The 26,499-nt window shown below is 42.3% G+C and overlaps 1 protein-coding gene across 7 annotated transcripts in view; it reads right to left on the bottom strand.

Moving 5' to 3' along the window:
* The window catches only part of LOC138814056 (Krueppel-like factor 12), a 713,678-nt gene that overhangs the window by 355,241 nt on the left and 331,938 nt on the right, over window positions 1-26,499 (bottom strand). For 2 of the 7 annotated variants that reach the window (XM_070002849.1, XM_070002851.1), the window contains exon 1: window positions 16,181-16,379. The exons of 2 other annotated variants lie outside the window; for them this stretch is intronic. The gene's annotated coding sequence lies outside the window, so the exon portion shown is untranslated. Of the gene's footprint in view, window positions 1-15,884; window positions 15,970-16,180; window positions 16,380-26,499 lie in introns of those variants that run through there. 3 more of the 7 variants (XM_070002848.1, XM_070002853.1, XM_070002855.1) reach the window with 3 other exon arrangements.

Raw genomic sequence — 26,499 nt, 5'->3', positions numbered from 1 at the left:
ATCCCATCCCAGTGCATTGGTCTCAACTTAACTGAACAGACCTGGCTGGTACCTCACGTTTGAGAGGAAGTAAGGTGAGACATACAAGTAAGAAAGAACCACCACAGGGTAGGGACACAAAGATGTGCAATCTGCAAATACCACATACTTCAAGAAGCATCAGGAGATTCTAACTACTAAATAGGCTGATTTCAATGATATGATTTATATGCCAAATTACATTTTCTTAAGAAAATTTTATTGATTCACTTGAACTCACACCAAGTGAGGGAAGAAGACATATTTGAACTATAAGACATCTTTTAAAATCGCTTTAATATTCTTTTCATATAAAGTACAGTAAATAAATCACTTTGTAGCTATCTCTATCAATTCACTTTAAAAGAATTAAAAATAAGCCTAATGTAACTTGCTGACAATTACCAAAGCTACAAGTACTTCTGGATGTTGCAGGAGCTCTAACTGAAGAAAGAGGAAATCTAATAACAAAGCTCTTTTCAGAAGATAATCTGAAATGTCCAATTAATCTCTCTTGCCCTAAAGAACACAACTTTGTTAAAGTGTCTTTAAATATTCAATGAAAGATCTAATGTTGGCCAATGAAAGAGGGATGGTCTTTTAAAACTGTTATTAGTTACCAGACCAGCAATGTATTTGGTTAGAGAAGCTGCAGGAAAAATCATGCTTCCTCTTTCTAGTTAGAACTTTGAAATGTGATTTTTAAAGTTCCAATTACAGGGCTAGTGGTCAGTACTTGTTACACAGGAATTCGATTGTAAAATACAGAGAAGCCACATTTTGAGGGGTCGAATTGGGAATCTTTATTGGAAAGTTAGGAACTGCGAGAAGGCACATCCCCAAAAAAATTTGCAACCTCGAATACACTTAAAACTGTTAGGAAACTGAGCCATGAGAGCAGCAGAGAAAAGAGCAGAAAAACAATCTCAACAAACCAGAGTAACTCTAATGCAGAGCTGAAGAGGGATGCTGTGGTGACCTCAGGAGAGTATAGGCAAGGTGCAAAATGGTAGCAGAGGTGGTCAGGGCCTAAATAGGGTCATGGTCAGGGGACAGGTTAACTCCAGGGACAGGGGGCTCCAGAGTTCCAAGAGTCTAGTGAGTTCACAGTACAGTTTGGGCAAGTCGCCGCCCTTGCCTCTAGCAATTGAGACACACCCATCATCAAAGGGTGGGACTCCACCTTCATCCACCAAGAAGCCAAGATAGCCCAAGTTAGACCCAATTTCCTATGATCCACCACACTGCCAAGATGGCACCATTTAGACCCAGTATCCTTATTCCATACCTACTAGCAATTGCCAAGCCAAGTTCAAATCCCAGTAACAGTAATGCCACAAACAAATAATAAAAGATTCACTTACAAAGAAGGCAAAGTAGCTACTCTAGAGGCTGAGTTTGGGAAGATAATGATTTGAGGCCGGTCAGCATAAACCTTCCTGAGAACCCCCCCCCAGTTCAACCAATAGTTGGACACTACACACATGCCTGTCATTCCAGCTGTATGTTAGCACTATCCCCACCTAGCAACCCACCTGGATAAGGGCAGGGAAGATAGGACCCCCTCTAATAAACCATATAATAATCTTTCTCCTGTGTGTGCCAGCCTCTGCATGGTCCCCGGGGTCAGCTGGGAAAGATCCTAACAGTGTGGAAGGCTAAAATCAGGAGGATGACAATTCCAGGTCAGGCCTGGCAAAAAGTTAACAAGAACAACCCTCATCTCAACAGGGGGGACGGGGGGGGGGGGGCCGGGGAAAGCAGATAGGTATTGCGAACCTATCACTCAGCCATGGCAGGAAGGCATAAATAGGAAGATCAGTCTCCAAGTCAGCCCTGGCAAAGGCAAGACCTTAATTCAAAAATAACCAAACCAGAGAGAAGGTGGTGGCGATAGGACTCAAGCAATAAAGCATTTAACTAGCAAGCATGAAACCCTGAGTTCAAACCCTATCTTCCCTCTTCTCCCCCCCCTCAAAAAAAGCATTTTTCCAGGCATTTCAAAAACATAAGCTAGAAACTTCAATTAATCATACTATGACTCAATTTTTAAATTATTAATTGTAATACCTGACTCCCCTATGAAAAATGATCCTGACGTGATACCCTTACAGAGGGCAAAAGACTTCAAACAGAGCTTGTTCTCTCAAACAGTTTTCACACACACAAAGGAGTCTTAAAAGTGTGGTGTATAAGTACACACACACACACACACACACACACACACACAGAGCTGGTACTCTGTATCTGTAGGTTCCCCATCTGTAAACTCAGCCAACCAGAAAGCAATAATATTTTGGAAAGCAAAAGAGGTTGGGTCCACACTGACCCTTTTCATCTTGTCAATGCAGTGTAACAGCTATTTACAAACTCCCCATGCTGTATTTGGTATTATAATTGATCTAGATATGATCTAGCTGCATACAGCCAGCTTGGTATACGTTTTCTGCAGATACTCTAATGCTCAAGTGGTTACTATATGTTCAGGGGCATATTTAACTTTTGGTACTGTGTTAGTCCTGGATCCAATTCCTCTAGGCACTGAGGAACAATACATAGGATTTGTACCTGTAACCCAAACTAATGTGAACAGCTAAGTCTAAACTATTATTGTCTGACACAAGTTTGCTGATGCAATCAGACTATCATGAATTCTTTATTGTTATCACCTTGAATGATACCGACTTCAGAGACAGACTACTACAGTCTGAGATATATCGTCGCTCCCAGAAGATAATATGCTTTGAGGAATTACTACCAGGATGGGAAAATGATAGGGTTCTTGTTGGAATGGCGTTCACAGCCCAGGTGGGGTAGATGGCTGATCAGCAGGCATCCTCCTTTCCTCTCACCTCCATTCCATTTCTTCAGGTACATTCTTACTCCTCAGTCAATCCCAGACCAAAGGCTTCTTCCTCAGTCACTCCTCCAAATCCTGCAAATGAACAAAGCTGAATGCCCCCCACAATGCTTTCAGAACATTTGGCTCAAACTTTTATTACACGGCACTCTGTAAGCTTTTTCTGTAAGTTTTTTTTAAGGGGGGTTGTTGTTGACTTCCCCCAAAAATTGTAATTCCTGGTAGCAAGAACCTTATCATGCTCAATTCTACACCTGTAGCATTTAACATAATACCTTCTCCATACTGATATTCCATGCTGACTGAAGGTGAGTTTGAAAAAGGAAAGAAAAAAAGGTGAGTTTGTTAAAACAGCCACTGCACACATGCACTTTTTTTTTTGGGGGGGGGGTCAGTCACGGGGCTTGAACTCTGGGCCTTGGCCCTGTCCCTGAACTCAACTCAAGGCAAATTCTCTCCCACTTGAGCCATAGTGGTTAACTGAAGATAAAGAGTTTCATGGACATTCATGACAGGGCTGGCTTTGATCCTTGATCCCCAGATCTCAGCCTCCTGGGTAGCTAGGATTACAGGCGTGAGCCACGGACACCCAGCTCACACATACACTTCTGCACACACTCACACCCCCCCCAAAGAACAAAGCAAAACTACAAATGATTAACAAAAGATAAAAGGAGAAGTGATATCGTATTTGGAAGAGAAATATAGAAGACCAGATATATAAATAAGAGGAAATGAAAGAAGAAAAGGAAAAGGAAACAGACAATAACTTGTTAGTGGCTGTTCTGGGGCTGGATGCAGCTGAATGATAGTGACTGCCTCGAATCAATGCCTCTGACTTGGATCCCAAAACCAAAGAAAAAGGGGGGAGGAATGAAAAAAGAAAAATTTGGTGACATTGATCAAGATGCATTATATTAAACTGTTCTGTTGAATGGAAACTCCTTCATACAATCCTTAGAAAGTAGCTTAAAAAAGAGAGGAGTGCTCTCAAGACAAGTGTGTACGGATTTTAAATGGCCACCAATACATGAGGACAGATGAGATATACAGATGGAGTCAGACTCTACAAAATGCCTAAATTCCAAAGACGATTTTCAAAAACACTACAATCTTGCAGAATAACAAGCAAGCTATTACTACAACTATTACTTATGCATCAACTAAGGTTGTAAAATAACCTAGCCTGGTCCCCTAAGGTCTTCAACAGGGACTGAACTTACTCCCCTGGAGGAAAATTAACCAATTCATTCAGCTGTTCAAAGGGCTATGAGGAGCTGGGTATGGTGGTGCACACCTACAATTCCAGCTACTTGGGAAACTGAGGCAAGATGAACAGTAGTTCAAGTCCCTATCTGAAAAACAAAATATAAAGAAAGGGATGAGGGTATGGCTCAAGTATGGAGGCTTTGTGGAACAAGCTCAACATCCGGGGTTCTATTCTAAAGACTGAGGAAGGTGGCTGTTATGAACCCATACCTTGTATGTCTTTGTATCATAGTGACTATGATGGCTTTCTCTCAAGTATTTGCCAACCTATTCTTACAGAGAAGACACTATAGTCTCAGCCATCATCTGCCATTTTCAAGCATCTATCTCTTTATACCAAGAAGTACTATTTAGAAGTTTCCATACCTCACTACCTTATCCTGGCTGAGAAGAGACAGAGAGGAAATACGGCTCCCTACAGGATTTCATTATAAAGGTTAGTAAAGAAGTGGTTGTTGGAAAAGGAGACACGCTGGAAAAGGGACATGTGTAGCACCTACAATAAACTGGAAGGAATCACATTTAAGGACCCAGGAAAATGATGGATAAATTGACCTTGGCAGGGGTGGGGGGAGAAAGAGAACCCAAACACTATTTATTGCTCTGAGGGAGAAATATCTGAGACTATTTGAGGATAAGCAAGTGTTTGGTGACATTTATACTAGCAGAGCCTGTCTAATGAAAATACTGAATCATCCTAACCACGTAACAGGTGAATCAGCACAGCACTGAGACCTCCAGCTAAAGGCAGATGAAAAAGTGGGGGAAAAAATAATGAGAAATAAGCCATTATGGAAGAAAACAGTCCCACCAAAGATGAATGATCTACAATTGTGGAGGACAATCAGTAAATAAGGGGTTGGGGGGGGAAGGGGGGGGCGAGTCTGAGATACAGGGACAAGTACAGATGAGCACAGAGATACAAGCAAATTGGGAAGAAGAGAAAAAAACAAATACCACAAAGTTCCCACTGGGTAGGAGAGGGAGACAAAGAGGAAAGGAAACAAATCTTAAGTTACTATTGGCTGATTTTGTTTTCCTATAGGTAAAGACAAATGCATGTCATCATGTGTCTATTCAGTCATGCCTACTCCCTATGACCAACGGTTATTCCACCTTAGATGGGCAATTCATACTCTAGACACCACAGATTAATGTTGGTATCATTAAATGTTCTGCAGATAGTAGTATATTACAGGTTTTCCAGATAAGATGCCTTAAGGAATTGCTGTGTTTTCTTTTACAGACAACAGCACTAGATGAGCTAGTGGTAAAAGTGAAGCTAGAGCAGCAATACTATGAATTTTACAGTACAGCTGATATACCTTCCAAATCAATGACAAATTTTTCAAATCATTTCTTGCAGGAAGAAATGCGTAACTTCAGAAATCCTAACTAAGAAAAACATATACTTATTATTATGTTAAAGGTAACTTTAAAAAAAAACAAAGAAAATGAATTAAAGGGAAAATACAGACATTAGGAGAGACTGGGAGAAAGGAAATTGGGTGACAGAAATTGAGACAGGAAGGGCAATAGGAATCATGCTAGGTTGTTATGGATCTATTTTTAAAGTCATTCAAAAGAAAAAGAAAATTTTTAAAAGGATATGTAGTCTGGAATTATACATATCACAAAATATACAAAACAAGAGCTATTAAAAATTATATAAAATTGCAAAATGTTAAGAACAAAGCTGGACCAAAGTTTCGTACCATCAGAATTGACAATAACTTTCTAGACATGAATGCAGAAGCAGCCAAAGAAGAAATAGAACAGACTACATAATTTTTTTTTTTTAATGTATGTGATGGGTCTGGGGATGTGACTTAGTGGTAGACTGCTTGCCTTGGAACAATTCCTTGGGACCATGTAAACAGAAAGCAAAGAAAGGAAAGAAGGAAAGGAGGAAAGGAAAGAAGGAAGGGAGGAAGAGAGGGAGGAAGGAAGGGAGGGAGGGAGGAAGGAAGGAAGGAAGGGAGGGAGGGTGGGAGGAAGGAAGGAAGGAAGATGGATGGATGTAGTGGTGCAAGCCTGAAAACCCAGCACTCAAGAGACAACAGAAGGGTCAGGAGTCTAAGGCCAGCTTGTCTGAAAAAAAATAATAAAACAAAATAAAAACTTCTATAGGGGACTGGGAAGGTGGCTCAGTGGTACAGTGCTTGCCTAACATGCATGAGGCCCTGGATTTGATTCCTCAGTATCACATACACAGAAAATGCTAGAAGTGGCACTGTAGCTCAAGAAGTAGAGTAGTAGCTGTAGCTCAAGTAGTAGAGTGCTAGCCTTGAGCAAAAGAAGCTCAGAACCAGTGTCCAGGCCCTGAGTTCAAGTCCCAGAACTGGCACCAAAAATTAATTAATTAATTAATTAAACAAACACTAAAAATCAAAGGGCACTATTAATAAAAATGAAATCACAGGCCATGAAATGGAAGAAAACATGAGAATCATGTAAGTGATAAGGGGTGAATTATCTAGAACATAAAAAGAATCCCTATAACTCAAGTGATAACCCTAAAAATGAACAAAAGACTTGAATAGACATTGCTCCAAAGAATTTGGAGACCCCAGATACACACACACACACACACACACACACACACACACACACACACACACACACACGCACGCACGCACGCACGCACGCACGCATGCACATGCACAGGCATGCACGTGCACAAAAAAGAAAAAAGAAAAATATCTGTCAAGAGAGAAAGCTGTGAATACAATCAGAACTGGAGATGACAAAGCTATTGAAACCATGAGAGTAAGACTTTCAAGATAATTATGAGGAAGTGGCGCTGTAGCTCAAGCGGTAGAGTGCTCACCTTGAGCAGAAGAGCTGAGGGACAGCGCCCAGGCTCAAAGTTCAAGCCCCACCACCAACAAAGAAAAAAAAAGATAATTATGATTATAATTATGATTACAGGATGTAAGATAATGTGCATAAACAGAGACATTCAGCAAAGGGGTATAAAAATGTTTTAAGTCATATGAAAAGTCTAGACAAAAAATATTTATATCAACATGAAGAATCCGTTCCCTAAAGCTGAGCACAACATAAACCCTCAGTAAATTGAAAGATGAATCAACAGAAATCATACAAAGTAGAAAGTGAATAGAGAATGAGTACAGAGGATCCAAGACCTGTGGAACTATATTCAAAACATTACAGAGGAAGAGATGGTTCATAAGAAATGTTTGTGGAGACACTCCATGAAAGATTTGAAAAGCTGTGAAGGGCAGTAAACAATAGATAAAGCAGCTTTAGTGGACTCAAACACAGGATAATTTCAAATAATAAGAAACATCCTAAAACCCTATTATAATTGCAGAAAACAGAGCTAAAGAAAAAAAATTGAAGGCAGCCAGAGTGGGAGAAAAAAAGTATTACAAAGATAAGAATGTCAAATTTTACCTGTTCAGAACTAAGTAAAGCAGAAGATAACAGAGCAGGAGATTATCAGTAGTAAGGAAAAACTGTACCCAGGTAAAATATTTCAGAAACAAGACAAATGGACTTTTTCAAATAAACATAACGTAAGGAAGCCAGGCACCAATGGCTCACATCTGTCATCCCAACTACTCAGAAGGCCAAGATCTTAGGGTCAAGGTTGAATGCCAGTCCAGGCAGACAAATGAATGAGACTTTGATCTCCAGTTAATCAGCCAAAAAACAACTGGAGGTGTGGTTCAAGTGGTATATTGCCAGCTCTGAGTAAAAATGCCAATGCTCAAATGCTCCCTTACACCCAGCAGGGCCCAAGATAAAGATAGAAACAATTACATGAAATTTCTAGCACAAATAATTAATGAGCAGGCAAGAGACAAAAGATGAGTTAGTGAAAATTTATTTGCAATCCAGTTAATGGTTAATGGCTATAGTGCACGATGAATTCCTACCAAAGGATAAAGCGCAAAAGGAAAAATAAATAAAACAGGCCAAAAATGTAAAAGAGCAATTCTTAGAACACACCCAATTTGCCTGCAAACAAAGGCAAAGATGTACGAAGCCACTGGTAATAAGGAATATTAAAGTAAAAAGAAGATATCATTGTACAATGATCAGACTGGCAAAGTGCCCATTGATAGTGGTATTTCAGGGAAAGTGGCCATTTGCCTGCCTTACCAGTAACAATGTGAACTGTTCTATCTTTTCCAAATCAGTGTCACTGACATTGACGAAAATTAAAATCGCACATGCCTTTTAAATGGATAATACTATGCCCAAGAATTTATTCCATAGGAATGTCAGAGTATAGCTATTAAGACATAACACTTTAGGGGTCACTATATAAACTAGTCCATGAGACAACTATTTCAAAGTCAACTATACAAAAGCTAAGGGCTAGTTAGTTATAACTGTTTACTAAAGAGTATTCAAGTGGTGCTGTGGCTCGAGTGATAGAGCGCTCGCCCTGAGCTGAAGAGCTGAGGGATAGAGCCCAAACCCAGAGTTCAAGCCCCATGACTGACAAAAAAAGTTCATCTACACAGCTCAGACTATAAACTTGAACAAGAAAAATACATTAGTTGTAAGAGTATTCAATAAGCTCACACACAAAAGGTGCAATACCTAACTTCTATGCTTATGGTGCATACATCATAAAGTCAAGCTATTCATTTTGCTACTAGCATTCACTGTGAATTGCTGCCTTTGAGACATGAATTTACTGGCATAGACTAATACTTCTTCAGCACAATGCACATGTAGAACTGTATAGTAGGTGCATCATGTACATTTTGATGCTCAAATACATTCTGGGATATCATTATTTGCTTTTGTCACTTCAATTTACAAGTAAGTAGAAACTAAAGAGAAACATCTTTCCTGGTAAAAATAGTGAAAAATGGGATAGTCTGATGTCTCAAATCCTAAACGGTGTGACTCCACTCTACTCCTGGGCTTCTTTTTACAAGAAAACTTTTCAGAAAAATACAATGAATTAAAGACTGGCTGAACATTTTGCTAGAGCTGAATGAGGGAAGTAGGAAAGGATCAGGGTAGCAGCATCCAGCTACTAAAAGGACACCATATGGACTCCCAATGACTGTTCCTTGATTTGTTCTTTCAATGACTATTTTAGTACTTAGTATATGTCAATCATCATCTTAACCAGTGTGTTGGAGACCAGTGAAATCAACATGAAGAATACCCATTCCCGTGCCTGGCACCGGTGGCTCACGCCTGTAATCTGAGCTACTCAGGAGGCTGAGATCTGAGGATCGCAGTTCAAAGTCAGCCCGGGCAGGGAAGTCCGTGAAACTCTTAGCTCCAATAAACCACCAGAAAACCAGAAGTAGTGCTGTGGCTCAAGTGGTAGAGCACTGGCCTTGAGCTGAAGAGCTTAGGGACAGTGTGCCCAGGCCCAGAGTTCAAGACCCCACGAACGTCAAAAAAAAAAAACCATTCCCTGCCTTCAAGGGGCTTATGATTGGGAGGGAACAAGACCCATCAAGAAGCAACAGGAAGGAATGTCAGATGCTACAGACCGCCAAAGATTAGTCTGGAACCCAGCATGTTTATGTTAAAGCATAAATAAAGACAAACAAGGAAGTGACACAGAAAGTGATAATAGCGTGAACAGCAATGGTTGTAACATGAACAGTACATATTTGTGACACGGAAAGAGGCCAAATGAATTTCACTGATGATTTACTTTAAGTGTTTGCTCTTGTAAAAATACACGGTGTTTAAGGGGCTGGGAAGGTGCTCAGTGGTAGAATGCTTGTCTTGTAGGCATGAAGCCTTGGGTTCAATTCCTCAGCACCACATAAGCAAAAAAAAGCTGTAAGTGGTGCTGTGTATCAAGTGGTAGAGCACTAACCTTGAGCTGAAGAGCTGAGGGTCGGCTCCCAGAGTTCAGGCCCATGACCCACAAAAAAAAAAAAAAAGAAAGAAATACATCCCAAATTTAATGAGTAGCTTTTTTTAAACAGTGACTGATAGAAAATCCAGAGGACATCCTTGGGGTAGTAAATAGTTTCCATCTCTGTCTTCATTTGCAATGTTCTTTACATGATTAGGTACAAATGAAGTTTTATGCACTTCTTTAGGAAACCCTCTGATACTTCACCTGCACTAAACATCTACAATAACTTTTATAGTAGTTACTTGGAAACTTTTTGAGTGGCTTTCCCAAGGTCACAGAGCAAATCTCTAGGACAGACAGGAATGGAATTCATGACCTTTGACAGCTAACAGTGCTCTACCCACACTCAGAAATTCCTTCTCTGTATCAATTTTATGTCTACTTGGAGGTGCTGGGAAAAGCATCTCTCTTGGGGAAGAGGAGGAAGAGAGGTAGCCATGGGCCTGGGAGAAAGGTAGGGTGAGATGGGGAGAAGGAAGTAGTTTTCCTGTCGATTCACTTGTCACACTCAAAGTCACTTTTACCCACATTACTTCATTTAACCCTCACCACAGTAGAAACCTGACCACGGTTACCTAGACTTTAGTCAGAATGAACATACACATAGATTCAAAGTGAGACATCTCTGCTACCAGGATATGCTATCATAGATGAGAACAGATTAGGAAATGAACATTTCTTATCTATTATTTTACAACAATGCATCTTGGTTTTTCTTGTAAGCAAAAATTATACCTATCTTCATATAAACACGTAACTAGGCTAGCTTTTTTTTTTTTTCACCAGTCCTAGGGCTTGAACTCTGGGTCTCAACACTCTCCTTGAGCTTCTTTTGCTCAAGGCTAGCACTCTACCACTTGAGCTACAGCTCCACTTCCAGTTTTTTTTGTGATTAATTGAAGATAAGAATCTCACTGACTTTCATGACCAGTCTGGCTTCAACCCAAGACCCTCAGTTTTTTTTGTGATTAATTGAAGATAAGAATCTCACTGACTTTCATGACCAGTCTGGCTTCAACCCAAGACCCTCAGATCTCAACCTCTTGAGCAGCTAGGATTACAGGTGTGAGCCACTATTGCTGAGCATGAATTAGCTTCTTAATCTCAAAATCCTAAACACAGAAAGTGAAAAACACAGCCTTTGTGTGTTTCTCCTTTTTATATACTATAGTTTTTTTTATATACTATAATTATTGGTCAGGAAAGTATGTGGTGTGGGAGGTGGTATGTCAATAAAGAACATAAAAACTCATGTGTAAATGCAAGTGTTAAACCTATCCATAGGGCTTGGTAGGTGGCCTAGTGGTAGAGTGCTCGCCTAGTATGCATGAAGCCCTGGGTTCAATTCTTCAGTACTATATACATAAAAAAAAAAAAGCCAGAAGTGGCACTATGACTCAAGTGGTAGAGTGTCCTTGAGCAAAAGAAGCTTAGGGACCGTGCCCAGACCCTGAGTTCAAGCCCCAGAACTGGCAAAACATATATATATATACACATATATATACACATATATATATATAAATCTAAATAGCAGATATATATACTTATACACACCTATATTATGTCAAAAATTATTGTGCACATGAACACTTTAGCGCATAGGAAACACTGTGCCTACGCCCCAAGTTTTAGCTATCAAAGGCGGGGTATAATAGTCATAGGAGTTAACATGGCCTTTGATGAATGAGAGAAAATGATTCCAAAACTCTCTAGTTTCCGCCCCCCTCACCTCTATGCAGAGAGCACAGCCATTTCCTGTACCCACACACAGTACCAGTGCAATTACATGCCCAACTACGTTAATAATCACGGGAAAAGTACAGACTATAAGCTAGGCAAGTGAAGTATCACTGCACAAAGAACACAGGAAGAAACACCAAAACCAGAGCAGAAATCTTTGGATGCATATCCTATAATCTACTGCCAGACCAAAGCAAATTCTTATGGAGCAATATGACTACTCAAGTAGAAATATGACTACTCAAGTAGCCACTGTGAGACAATAAACACCCAACACCAAAAAAACAAAAAATCCCTTTGTAACATAATTAGGGAGAGCATATAGAGAAAGCAACCGTTTAATCCACAGCCCGTGCTCTTTAGCACAGAAGTCCTGTGGCTGACATCAGATGGGAGGTGGCCCAGTACAGGCTCTGAAAATGAATACTGGCAGGTTGAAGTCCGACAGCCTCCTGGCAGGACTTAGGATCTAGAAACCAAGCAGGTCTGACAGAACCAGGGGAAGGCAGTTGACCTTCCGGGCACTGGGCAGGGCCCATCTGTTTACTCCCATTTTGCTTCTGAGAGGAGTGGCTGTGGTGGTTGAGTTAAAGCTGTGGTTATAGGGTGTTGCCAGTGACTTCATTTTAATATTTTTACCCTTACATTTGGTACATATTTAAAGCCAAAGACTGTGCAAAATTCTTAAGCTTAAAACTAAATTTAATTTTTTAAAAGAAAATAAATCAACACTGGACAAAAATATAGGCATTTTCAGTCTGTGACCCTATGGTAGTGCCAAAACATAATTAAAGTTATTTTCTTAACAACACATACACACACAAACACACACACACAAAAGATATCAGTGATATCAATTTTGAATAAAACTCCTTGGGGAATTTTAGTTCTTGCTCATTAATCAATGTGGAAGCACAAGAAGGAAAATTAACTTCTCAAAAAAAAAAAAGAAGAAGAAGAAGAAGAAGAAAGAAAGAAAAAGAATAAGTCTGTGCCTGGTGATACAAGCTTGTTATCCCAGGACGTGGGAGACTGAGACATGAGGACTGTAAGTTCAAAGCCAGCTTGGGCTCTTCAGTGATACCTTGTTCCCCATGACCCCCCTCTACAAACAACATAACGTTTCAAAGGACTTTAATATTAGTTTCATACTACATATATACATGCATACATACATACATACATACATACATACATACATACATACATACATACATACTAGGAACTTGAGACTAAGAATAATGCTTCTCCCAACTCCAAAGAAGACAAACCATTAGACATCCAATTTAATGTGATTATTCTAATGCTACTGAATTTTCATAAATACAAAAACTATAGGTTTTTTCCATATAGTATGAAAACAAATGACCAGCACATTCTATAAGTTCAACTACTTAACAACATCAAAATACCCTATCACTCAACACCTCCAATACAAAAATGCCCTCAAGTAAAGGCCTGAGGACCTAAGTCTTTGAATCATCTTTGCTGAAATCCAGCATACCTAGGTATAAGATAAAATTCTTTCATAAAGTTACTGACAGCCTGCTTCATGATGTAACATGCAAGACTCACTCAAATGCTGTAAAAATGCATGACTCCTTTTCAAGGGAAGCCAGAAGAAATGTAGGCCTGATGCAAGTCCTTTGGACTGAACAGCCAGCATCCTGATCTGTCTTGCCAGAGCTAGGAAGTGTTTGCAATCCCTTCCCTTTTGATAGAGGCCAGCCAGCATAGCTGCAGCTGTAGTAAACAACCACCAGCCAAGAGCTGCTAAGGTCAAGGTTTCTATGTGATACCAGGACTATGTCCATCAAAACGACATTAGTTTCTTAAAAAGGAACTTGGGGGAGTGGGGATGGAGCTGTTGAGGACTTACAAGCACAATTTTCATTCAATCAACTGTAATAAAAAGCATTCCCCCAAAAAGTTAAGCCAATTGAAGTTTCTCTTAAAGATGCTTTACTCAGTAGTAGATCAATAACTGAAGGACTTCGGTCCTAAACAGAAATTCCTCAAGGATGTTTTAACTTGACATGGCTGTCAGTTGTGCAGTTGGAATTCATTAAAACTAAGAAAAAAAATTTATGTGACATTCCAATTTCCCAGTTTAAATATATTTCATAATAGTGAGCTGGTAGAATAATAAACCTTTTTTCTAAATACATTATTTCTGCCACTTTCCTGCATGCTTAAATGCTCTCTCGCAACTCAAAGGAGGCTAACACTTGCTCTAATAGAAAGACTGATCAGTCTGCAGTGATAAAGATGTAGCTTAGCATAATTGAGACGTCTGTTCTTTAACATCTTATTCTACTGATCTACAATTCAACGTTTTCCAACCTAAAAGTCTACCCCTTTAACATAACCCATTTCTGTGTGGTTTGAAAAAATGTAAACACCATGTGGATGACATCAGCGAATGGCTGCAAACAGGGTTTGCTTCTCTTTTTTTTCCCCTCCTTTGGGAGGAGGGGGTCTGCTGCTGTAATTAAATGCCAATTTAACAAGCATTTCTTCCAAGATGGTACACACATCCCTCTTCAAAGTGACCACCCTTATTCCCAAGTGGCTTCTAGCTAAAGCCACCACTATATTTCAAAGCATTTACTTATCTAAACAACTCAATCCTCCACTAAGAAAAAGGGGCATGAAGACGGCTAGGTGGATTTGCAGAGTGACGTGTATTTGATTGGCAGATGTCTACGAAGCAACTGGAGGCACATGCGCTAAATGTAAATAGAGCTGCTCGGTCTTTCTTGGGTGTGACAGGGAAACAGAATATGAACGCCGAGTTAAAATATCGTACTGCACTGGCTGAGAATTCTATTAGCCAGTAGAATTATTTGAAACAATCCACACAGAACAAGACTTAAGTCATCGGCACAGTTAAATTCGAGAGCTGACAATACTAACCACACAAACTGTTTATCCAGATTACACATTCCGTTGGACTAATACTCTTTAACTCAACACAGTCGGCTTTGATCCGCTGAATTAAGGCTATTACTTATTAAAGTATGCAAAACTCGAAGGGCAGAGGGAAGGGGGCTGGGAGGCGGCAGGGCACATAACAAAGGAATTGGTACTTTTTTCCCCAAGCATTTGCCTGTCTCCAAAGCGTAGCGACACAAAACTGTTGAGTGCACCCCACCCTTTCCCCTCAAGATAAAAGTTTGCAAAGTTCTAGAAGGCAGTTCTCCACCCAACAATCGCAAGGCTGACCTCCCATTAGCACCCACTCATGCCGCGGAGGTCAAGGCCGAGACCTTGGAGCTAGCTCCTAAGGCAACCAAGCGGCTCCCCGGCCGGCTCCGAGGGTTTCCTAGCCCAGGTGGCCTGCAAAGCTGTCCCTGGCCAACTCCAGCCTCGTCCCCCCCAAAACTGAAGAATAACAGCCTTGGGCCAGCCCCTGGTCTGAATTCCGTGGACCGGGCACTGTCTCAAGTGACAGTTACCCATCATTAGGACCAGAGACAATAACGAAGGTAGCACCAGGACCACTATTCATGCCAGCAGTGTCATCTCCGCCTTAACCCCTTCCCGTCCACGACTGAGCGAGTGCGCGCGCGCGCGCACACACACACACACACACACACACACACACAGAGCCCTGGTGCGCCCGCAGCTATCCCCATTTATTCCTGGGATCCAACTACTTTCACAACCACACACACACACACACACACACACATTCAGCCTGGAGGGGAGATTTATTTCTCATCGTTGGCAACTGTCAGACAAACACTGCAACCCACAATTCCACTAGGGGTAGAGGGGAAAAAATGCCTAATTCCTTGCTACTTGCTAAGTTCTTAAAAAAAAAAAAATGGGTGGGGGGTGGGAGAAGTAACCTCCCTCTTTCTTCTCCACGAATCCGACCGGCGCTACTTGCTCAGCCGTGTAGCATCGCCCTTCCCCGACACCCCCCACCCCCCCACCGCTTCCCCACACTTTCCCCCCCGTTAGAACACAGACCAACCAAAATGATTTAACTTGAGCAGATGACAGACGGAAAAGAAAACATGTTAAGAGAATACGGTCTGGTTTGGGATGGCACCAAAAAATTAAAAAAAGAGAGGGGGGTTATTTATTTTGATAAGAAACGGAATTGGCACAGACCTGAACAGAAGCTGTAGAGCAGGAGAAATTGTTTTCTTTCCCTAACACAGACTCTGACACACTCTCTTTCTCTCTCTCTCCTTCCCTTCCCTCCCTCTCTTCTTTCCCTGTTTCCCCTTCTCTCTCGCCCTTTCTCCTCTCCCCCTTTCTCCCTCTCACACGCGCACACACTCACTCGCACACACGGCGTCACCCGCACACACACGCACAAGCAGAGCCTCTCAGCTGCTCTCTGCAGTTCTCAGGAAATGAATGGGGGGCAACCCAGGGAACTGTTGTACTTGCAAATGACTTACCCGGATCACATGATGCGCTAAATGTAGGGTGGGCCGGTGGGTGGAGGCTGCCGAGACGCGAGCCCGGGTCTAGCGTGGGGAGCCTCGCCAGGCCCGCATCGAATTACCCCGGGGCCCCAGCCGAGGGGGTGGCCGGAGTCGCCGCTCCTGGCCTTTGCGAGACCCGCGGGGCTCTGGGAACCCGAGAGCCAGCCGCCGGGCCGAGGGGTGGGGTGGGGTGGGGTGGGGTGAGGCTGGGAGGTGGGGAAGGGTGAAAACACCAAACCCCCCAAACAAAAGAGCTCCCGGTCCTCCTCCCCCGAAACAAAGCCCCGCCGCTGCAGGGCGAGCCCCGGGGTGGGGCCGAGGGCGGGGGCGGCGGCGGGGAGGGGCTCGCTCAGCAGGCGCTAAGTCGCTTTATTGCCATGAAAATGGGGCCCCCCTAGCCGCTCCGCCCCGGGATTAGGAGGCGGGCTGTGTGAGTGAGTGTGTGTGTGTGTGCGTGCGTGTGCGTGTGCGATGGTTGAAATCCCCGGTGGGAAGCGAACCCCTCCCCGCTCGCAGAGGTAGAAGGCAACACCCACTGCCCGGCCCTCGCCTCCCCGCCCCGGCCGCGGGCTGGGGGAAGGGGGTGGGGTCCGCCCCGCCCCACCCCGCCCCACCCCTGCCTCCGCCCCCTGGCCGCGGACGCGCTTCCTTTTCACCTGCACCACCTTGCTGCGGCGGCACCCAAAATAGCCCACACATGGCCCGCGTAGTTGTGGGAGCTTCAGGCGGAGGGGACCCACAGTGCGGGGCTGGGAGGGGGGGCCGAGGAGGGGGGAGGGCTGGCGGGGAGGTCGCGGCCCGAGTCCAACCCCCCCACCACCACCTCCGATTGCAACTCGCCCGGCTGGGACTCTCGCTGAGCCCAGAGAAAGTCTCCCCCCACCACCACCACCCCCTTTTGTGTCCGAGCGCGCTGGGCAGCCTCAGGAAAAGAATTCCGAGACAAATAAAGAGCCCGCTGGGCACCCCGCACCCCCCCAAATTCTGCCCCCGCCCTCTCCCCACCCCTTCCCCAGAGAGTGGAGGGGGGCGTTCCGGGAGGGGGCCGGGCGCCCGGAGAACTTGCAAAGGTGTGGGCGGAGCCGGCCCCGGGCTGCGTGCACCGGCGGGGTCAGTGCCCCACGACCCCCGCCACCCTCCACGCCGGGCCGTAATGGGGAAGGGGGAGGTCTGCACGGGGGGGGCGGTGCCCCGGGCGCGGGGGGTGATTGGGGAAGGGCGGAAGGCTAAGCCCGGGAGCCCCGGGAAATCATTGTTTGGGTTTGAGAGCGACGCACGTTGCGGGCGAAGGAGGGGGCGTCCTCCCAACCCCGCGCTTCACCTTGGCGGGAGAAATTGCGGGGGGTGGGGGGGAATCCGAGGCCGAGACGAGTGCCCGGCTTGGTCCCGGGAGGTGAGGTGCCTGCTGGTGCCACTTAACTTAGCAAAGCAGGTGGGGGAGCTGCGGACCCCAACCCTGCGCACCCGAGGGGAGCTCCGAAGCGCGCGGCTGGAAGTCCAGCCCTGGACGCACCCTCATCCCCCCCCCTCGTCCATCCCAACCTCCCTTTCCCTCCCCCCCCCCCGTGCGCCCCAGGGAACGGATCCCCGAGATTGCGGGGCGGGAGGGGGAGGAGGAGGCCGCCCTGCTGTTCCCGCGGCGGCTCGGAGGGCACGGGGTCAGCGCTGCGCCCGGAGGAGCGGCGGAAGCGGGGGGCTGGAGGAGGGGCGGGGGAGAGGGAGGCGGGAACCGGTCCTTGCTGGACCGTGCCTGCAGGCTCCACTTTCTGGGAAGCCTTAGGTGAATGCCCTGGGGAGCCCGAGTGTGCCAGACACCCCTGCTGGGGGTCCCCCGGATCCGCCCCGCGTGGGAAACCTGCCCAGCCAGCGCTGGAAGGCGAGGAAGGGGAAGTTTTGTGTTTGGAGAGAAAGAGGTGCAGTCCTGCGTGGCACGGAGCAGGAGCCCATTGGGGTGGGGGGGGGGGAGAGGCCGAGAAACAGGAAATGAAAGCGAAGGAGCAAATTGAAGCCAGGAAAAGGACTACGGCTTCTACATCTGTGTGGCACCGTGGCATTTTGCAAACGCTTCGGACCCGGTGTGCGTTTCCTAATGTAACAAAGGCGGGGGACGGCGGTGCGCTCGGGGGGGTCCCCCCCAACGTCTTGTGGAGAAGGATGGGGGGACAAGTGGTCCTGCCTAACGGCCCAGAATCCCACAGCTCTGTCCTGGTTTCCCCAAGGATGATGAATCAGCGAGCCTGGGTCTTAGGAATAAGAGAGGATTAAGAACAAATAAGTGTGGAAAAGTGCCGGACACTCTTCGAGCGAAGCAGCCTTTAGAGGACAGCAGAGCAACAACAAGAAGACTTAAGGACACCCCCCCCCAGGAAGGGGACCCAGGAGACGGGGGAGGGGTGGGGTCTCTGTGCGAAGAAAAGAAGTAGCCCTGTGCTCTGATCTCCGGCACGGGGTTGACCAGCGCTTTTCGGGCTCCTCCATCCAGGAAAGGACAATTTTGAGGGGGAAAATGTGCAGTCTGTAAGTGAAAAACTTCACTCAATCACTGTAAAGTTTCCCTGTAGGTGGGGCTTGGAGAGATGGAGTGAGGCCGGAAGTTAGGTTAGCTGTCAGGGTGGAAGATGCTGGACGAAACTGTTCTAGTACTAACGGCTTGCTTTCTTAGAGACCAGCGGCGCACAGACCTTAAATAACATTGCACAGTGGATGTGTCTGCCTGTGGAAAAGCCAACTGCACGACGCTCCCTTCCCGTGGCTGCCGCCATGGGCATGTCTTTAAGAGAAGGAAGAAAGGAAGGCAGAAATCAAGTACGAGAATACATTCCAGGGAGTAAAGAAATTAAGGACAGGTCAAGGTTATTACCTAGTCTGGGTAGTATGAGGCTGAAAGAAGTACATGAATTTTTTTAAGTGCTAGTAGTTTTTTTAACAACTGTAGAATTCCAGCCGGGTGTCTGTGGCTCATACCTGTCATCCTAGCTACTCGGGAAGCTAAGATCTGAGGATCCCAGTTCAAAGCCAGCCCCAGCAAGAAAATCCATGAGACTCTTATCTCCAAGAAACGACTCAGAAAATAAGAAGCGGCACTGTGGCTCAAGTGGTAGAGTGTTCGTCTTCAGCTGAAGAACTGAGGGACAATGACCTATGACCAACAAAAAAAATGTATAATTCCACATAGTTGATGGGTAGGTAGATACATGGATAGATGATAAATAGGTAGGTAGGTAGGCAGATCGATCGATCGATCGATAGATAGCACATTGAAACCCACCAAACACTTCAAAATTAAGGAGTGACACTACTCAGAAATTGATAGGTTGAACTGAATCCCTACTTAAGGGTAATAATAAATTTAAAAAACGGAGAGAGATTAAGGAAAAACAATAAACGAGATGAATTTATTCAAAGAATAGTGAGACCCCCTTCTACTATTAATGTGTAACAATAAAAAAAACAGTTTTACAATCAGGCGCTGGTGGCTTATAATTGTAATCCTAACTATTCAGGAGGCTGAGATCTGAGGATTGCAGTTTGAAACAAGCCTGGGCAGAACCACGAGATTTTTATCTCCAATTATATACAAGACAAACTACAAAAACCCAGAAGTGGAGCTATGGCTAAAGTGGTAGAGTACTAGCCTTGAGCACAAAACTCAGGGACAGCACCCAGGCCCTGATTTAGTCCTAGGACTAATACATGTCTTAAAATTTAGTCTCAGTTTAAGCTGGGAGCGTGGCTCAAGTGGTAGAGGACCTGCCTCACAAGCACACTGCCCCAAGTTCAAATCCCATTACCACCAAAAAAATTAGCATAAATAATTTAGTCTAATTTTTAAAATGACATGAAAATGTTGATATTTAAGAAGGCATCAATAAAATAAAAATAAGGCAACTCCCCAGGTATAAAAAGAAGAAGAAAAATACAGGTTTTTAGAAAGCAGAAACATCTTTTGCCCGAAGAGTACAGGAAGAGGGGGACAACTACTTAAGATAATTTTGAAAATATAGGCCAGCTGCTGGTGGCTCAGACCTGTAATCCTAGCTATTCAGGAGGCAGAGATCTGAGGATCAAAGTTCAAAGCTAGCTAAGCAGGAATGTCTATGATACTGATCTTCAGTTAACCACCAAAGAGCCAGAAATACTGTTGTGGCTCAAGGGATAGGGTGTTGTTATCTGTAAGCAAAGAAAAGCTCAGGGATAGTGCCCAGATCCTGAGTTCAAGCTCCAGTACTGTTCCTTTCCAATAACATTTTCAAAAAATAACATCATGCTCTAAAAAGGGTAAATGCAGATTTAAAAGGGAAAATAACTTCATTGTGCAAAGTGGGGAATGGATGTGGAAAAGCAGAAGCAAAGCTGGAATCTAGAAGCAAGATGAGGCCACCAGTGTACATGTGTGCATGCACAAGAATGCATTTTCAAGTCAGTTTATAACGTTCTTTCTCTTATGTAGAGCTTAAAATTACAGTATGGACTGAAGAAATAGAAAAAAATCTCCTATGCTGGCAAATGTAAGCAGACTCTTTTTATGTGTAGACCTTTCTATACTTTACCTCCATATGTTTACCCAGATTTGAGAAATCAGAAAACGAAAGATGGCAGAATTATTTTACCAAGAATGTGCCCTGCTGACAATGTAAAAGAATGTAGAAACAAATTAGAGAACCTTAGAATTTCAAAGTTAAAAATATCTGTTGACTCTAATCCCATATGACACTTCAAAGCTAAGATGATTTCAGTCAATGGTGATAGTCCATTTTCCTTAATATATATACCTCATTTGCATGGTATTTATTTTTTGAATAACCAGAAGAAGACAATAAAGATAATGAAGGTTAATATTCTGAGGGTTGTTTTTTTGTGTATTTTGGGTTTTTTGGTTTTTGTTCTTTTGTTTTTACAGTCCTGGGGCTTGAACTGAGGGCCTGGCTCTATCTTTGAGCTCTTTTTGCTCTTGAGTAGAGTTCTATCACTTGGAGCTACAGGACCCTTTCTGGTTTACTAGAGGTTAATTAGAGATAAGAGTCTCATAGATCTCAGTCTCCTGAGTAGCTAGGATTAGAGGCATGAGCTACCAGTGCCTGGCCTTCTGACTTTCTTCATACATGCTGCATGCATTGTTATTCTTTTTTTACCTTACACAATGTGCAGGAACAAAAGAAAAGATAACATAAAAACATCATATCCAACTAATACACATAGTAAAACAAAACTTGTAGCTACAGATTTTAAACAGTTCATGTTAAAGCAAATGTTAGCTTCCCACAAATGTCTGTTAAATCTTATACTTAGCGATGATACTATGAAAAATGAATATCAATGGTAGAAAAATCTTTTACAGTAATTAAAGAACATTACCGGTACCACATCCTGATTCCTATAAGGAAAAGACTCTTCACTGTCTATGCACATTTAAAGTTCTTAGGCCTTTGGATTAGTGAGGACAAAGATGTTCATTGGATCATATAAGACTAATATAATTCGTGGTTGAGGTAGAGGAAAATGGAGTCCATTTTCAACAAAACACTTGGTTGAAAGATTAGAATTAACTACAAACAAGTGAAAATAAGTAATTCCTAGAGCTTTGAGTAATTCTCTTAAAATAATTTGCTGATCTTTGCTAGGGCAAAAGATTCACATGTACCCTGTTAATAGCTATATTTTTCACATCATATTTTGGAGAAATGTGTAGTGAAGGGGGATTTTCCTGTTCAAATGTGAGAAAAGCATGTGAGAACTTTACTACACATCCAAACAGCTGGTGATGTTATGTGATTACACGGCAAAGAGAACATGTTTTGATTTGGATGATGAGCTGTCTGAAAATGAGTAAGAAAAGCGTCATTTCAGAACTGTTTTAATGCAATCAATATAGAGTTTGGTTTTCCTAGTTTAAATACCTTCATCGCATCTTTGGCTATGTTCTCTTTTCCAAGGCACTGTCACTCAGGCCTCTTCCAGCCTCCTCTTGGCTACCACAACCCCTCCCCATCCCCATCCCCCCAGCCTGCACCTCTTCCCCCTCCCCCATTCCACCTTTCCTAAGGCAAGGCTTCAATCACAGCATATCTATATTTACCAATGCAAATGGGCACACATTGGTTTCAGTATATTATCTTGACACCCAAGAATATCATTGATGGCAATTTTCCTAACTCATACCTTTTCTTCCAGTCCAGGTGACAGCCTACCTGGTCCCTCCACCAAGATGCCTTTACTAAATGGTTCCTAGCTGTCCCCTCCCATAGAGTTCAACCCAGTGACTTTCAGTCCACATCTATGTGAGCCTATTCCCCATTAAAAAAAAAAAATCCTCCTTCTTAGATCTAGCTAATTAATAAGATTCTTTTCTGTCATGACTTCCTTCTACTTAAATATTTCCTTGATATCTGAAGATTGACATTTATTATATGCTTATGCGGACCACTGGGAGCTATATTGTTCAGCTAGGCACCCAACTATTGGTTCCCACATTTACCCTCAAGTTACATACACCTTTCTGCTTCCATTAGCTATGGTTGGCTCACACATTACAAGTAATCATTTGCGAATAAAGGCACACCTTAGCCAGCCATTTACTTTCTTTTTACCCAACACTATTTTGCACATAACCGATCATTAATAAGCACTTGTTGAATCACAAGCCTAGAATGACACACCTTAAAATATTTTCAGAAAGCTTGAATATATTTGGGTGTGCAAATGTGGAATAAGCATAGTGGATGCACAGAAATGGAAGGACAAAGGATAAACAAATGCAGCAGTGGTACTCACTAGGCACTATAGAAAATGAACCATATAACTTGTATGGCGGGATGGGAGGGAAAAACTGCGAGAGAATAGGGAAGGGGTGACTGTCTTAGCTGGGCACCTGTGGCTCACACCTATAATCCTAGATACTCATTAAGTTGAGATCTAAGGATCATGGTTCAAAGCCAGCCAGAGCAGGAAAATCTGTGAGACTCTTATCTCCAATAAACTGCTCAGAAAAAGACAGAAGTGTCACTGTAGCTCAAGTGGTAGAGCACTAGCCTTGAGCACAAAGAGCTTCAGGGACAGCACCTAGGCCTAGAGTTTAAGCCCCAAGACCAGAAAGAAAAAAAGAAAGAAAGAAATGTACTCTTTATCTGACTTATAACCCCTCTGTACATTACCTTTATAATAATAAAATTTTTTAAAGGATTGCTATAATATATAGGAGCTCTCTATTCATTTCAAGTTAACTAATAAATGTGGACTGTGTTAGAAGATTTATATAAAAGTACATTAAATTTATCCTTTTTGTAACTTTTAGGTTTTCATAATGATTATTTTTCTAACAATAGGTTTCCATGATTTATTTAACCCACTCTGTTAGAATGTTTCTCAGTATTTGAAGTTTCATTTACATAGTAACACCCCAGCTTCTCTGTTAAAAGAAAGGATCTTATTAGATAGTTTTCCCTAAATTATGTCACTGAAACAAAGAATATGAAATTGTTCAACTGTTCTACAAATGTGTCACGCAATTTGTTTTCAAATATATATTAGCAGTTTACAATGACACTGTCATATTTGAGAGTGCTATTTTCATGTGCTTGCTGGTGTTGGTGACACCTTAAAATAATATTTCTTAAAATTTTAAACTGGTAAGAATGGCTTATGGTCTAATTCTATGATGAGTGAAGATTAAATTCTGCCCTACTAATATAAATGGCACACTGGCAAGGCTAGGGCTACAAGAACTGTGGTTCCCATAGCCTGGCAAAAGCCTCGAAAGAGTGTGAAGTAGAATGACTGAGGGAGAAAATCAAAGTTGCAACTGATGGTTCGGGGTTTAGTTTTGATTAACCTTGGGAGTCATCTAAATTGATCTACATAGGTGAAGCTAAAATTAATTGGGTAACTTTTACAGAAGAAAAGAGAGAAGAAAGAAGCGAAACCTGGCCAGAAAGCTGAGAATTAAGATGAAATGAAAACAGGAGGGGAGACGGGAAAAGAGGAAGGAGGAAAGGAGGAAGTGACTGGCCTTGATTCGTACCATGATTTGCTTTTACGTGCAAACAACCAAAACCTCACAACTGTCAGCTTAAAATACATATTCATATTTTATATTTATATACATATTTTTGTTGTCTATCCCTGGCAATGGAACAAGAAATCCAAAGACAGGTTTTCTATGGTTCAAGGAAAAAAAAAACAATGCTATAAAAACCAATCCCAGGAAAGTAGACATGAAGAAGGCCCCTTGGATGGAATTTGAGACTACCAACTGACCGTGTCTGCTTATTTTGCTATATAATTTTACGTACTGTTTTACAATGAAATTGGAAAACATATTACCAAGGCTCTCTAGTGAATTCTTGCTACCAGACAGCTAAAGAAAGAAAGAAGTACAAGTTACCGCTACCATCAGTTAAAGAACATTAATTTATAGATTGTATAATTTTTAATTTAACATCATGTTTGGTGATGTTTACTAACATGTATTCCCACACAATGTGGTCAATAAATCATTGGAGTGTACAGACCATAATGTAGTCAATTTTAGATTAATTCATGTGTGACTTACTTAAGGCAAAATATGAATACCAGTTTGCTTCATGCCGTTGCACAGTCTGGTTTGGGCTCATCTTTCCACCCCATCAATTTGTGTCTTTGAAGAGTGAATCATTTTGCAAAAGGTGGATAAGCAAGCCACAATTTAGAAAAGTAAATCTGAGTTTTCCAAAATATAAACTACATTTAGTTTTTTGTATTCAAATGCCTGTTTTGTAACCATATATTAGCTAGTTCCCATGAACCAGCCTCAAAATGAATTCAATGTTCTTTGCTCAGAGACTGCTGATAGCAGCTTTTATGGATTCCAGTTCTGTCTTAGGTATAGCTGTTTTCCTCTCTCTGTACAAATATGTGAAGAACAAAGTTTTGTATTCCTTCTTCTACAAGACTATATGCTTTATAAGTCTCAGCAAGAATTGTGTCTAATCATGTGTCAGGTATCTAATGAGTACCTAACAGCAACCCAGCACATCAAAAAACTTGATGGATACATGAAATTAACTTCCAAGTGCTTATTATATTGTGTCATATTTTCCTATGAACAAATTAGCTAGAACTGTTAAATCTTTAATGCAGAGAAACTCATTGTTGCAAAAATAGAACTAAATGTAATCGCATACCAGAAATAAAGGATTTGTCAAGAAAAATAATCTAAATTAGTATGTGATGTTTCTATTCTTTAGTTCTATCTTATATTTAGAAGTTCTTTCAATTTGTAAATTTTGTTGACTTGCAATTTAGAATATATATATAGCTAAGTACATCTATGATTTAAAACAATTTTATACTCAATGTTGACTTGTAAAGAACGAACTTCCTTCTTTCTTACTGTTTTTCTTATCCCCCCTCTTCCTACTCCTTCTCCTTCTCCTTCTCTTTGTCTTCTCCTCTCTTTTCCTTCTCCTTCTTACTACTTTATCTCTATTTCTATTTCTGTATCTGTCTCTGTTCCTCCCAATCTCCCCTTCCTTTCTTTCTTGAAACAAGACCAAATCGTGGATCATTTATTCATGATGACTTGAATCTCTCAATTGTCATTATCATCTTCTCAGAAATGAAATTTTGAACCTGTTAAAGAGAAGTCAAATATAATTCCATTCTCAATTCCAGGCAAAAATGACTGTAGCAAAGGAGAAATAGGTGTACTACCACCAAATACCTTCCTCAAAATTGTAAACCAACACTTATGAACATTTACTATGTGTGACCTGATGTTCCAAACATTTCACATTTTACCTCCTCAAGATGAGCAGATTATAAAAACACAAATACTCCAGTTCCTTCCTCTCTTTAACCTCCTCTGTGCAGAGCTTACCATCCTCTGACAAGTATTTGGTGTTTTATATACTTCTTCAGCCCCTTCCCCAGCAGTAGGAGCTCTGTAAAGGCAAAAGATTTTCTATAGCGTTACTTCTGTAGAATTGCACCTATAATATCTAACTATAGTCACACAGACAGGCAGAAAGATGGATGAATATAGATAGATAGATTGTAGGTACTCAATAAATACTTGGCAAATGAATAAATTTATATTGTTTGGAGAAATTAGAACAACTGATGCCTTATATCATGTTATCTTCAAAATCACAGCTATAAGCATTTTGTCCTATTTGTCATCAGCTGTCATGTAAATCATTACTGTATATCACTGGATGGCATCATGAGTTTGATCATCTTAACAGGCCCAATAGATAACTGTGTGTTATCAAAGATTGTGACAAAAATGGCTTCTTCAAAAATGAGAATGAAGCAGA

This window comes from Dipodomys merriami, unplaced genomic scaffold (genome assembly GCF_024711535.1).
Source record: "Dipodomys merriami isolate MVZ:Mamm:240054 unplaced genomic scaffold, mDipMer1.0.p SCAF_6, whole genome shotgun sequence".
Lineage (NCBI taxonomy): Eukaryota > Metazoa > Chordata > Mammalia > Rodentia > Heteromyidae > Dipodomys > Dipodomys merriami.
This window is presented reverse-complemented; position numbering and strand designations above follow the sequence as displayed.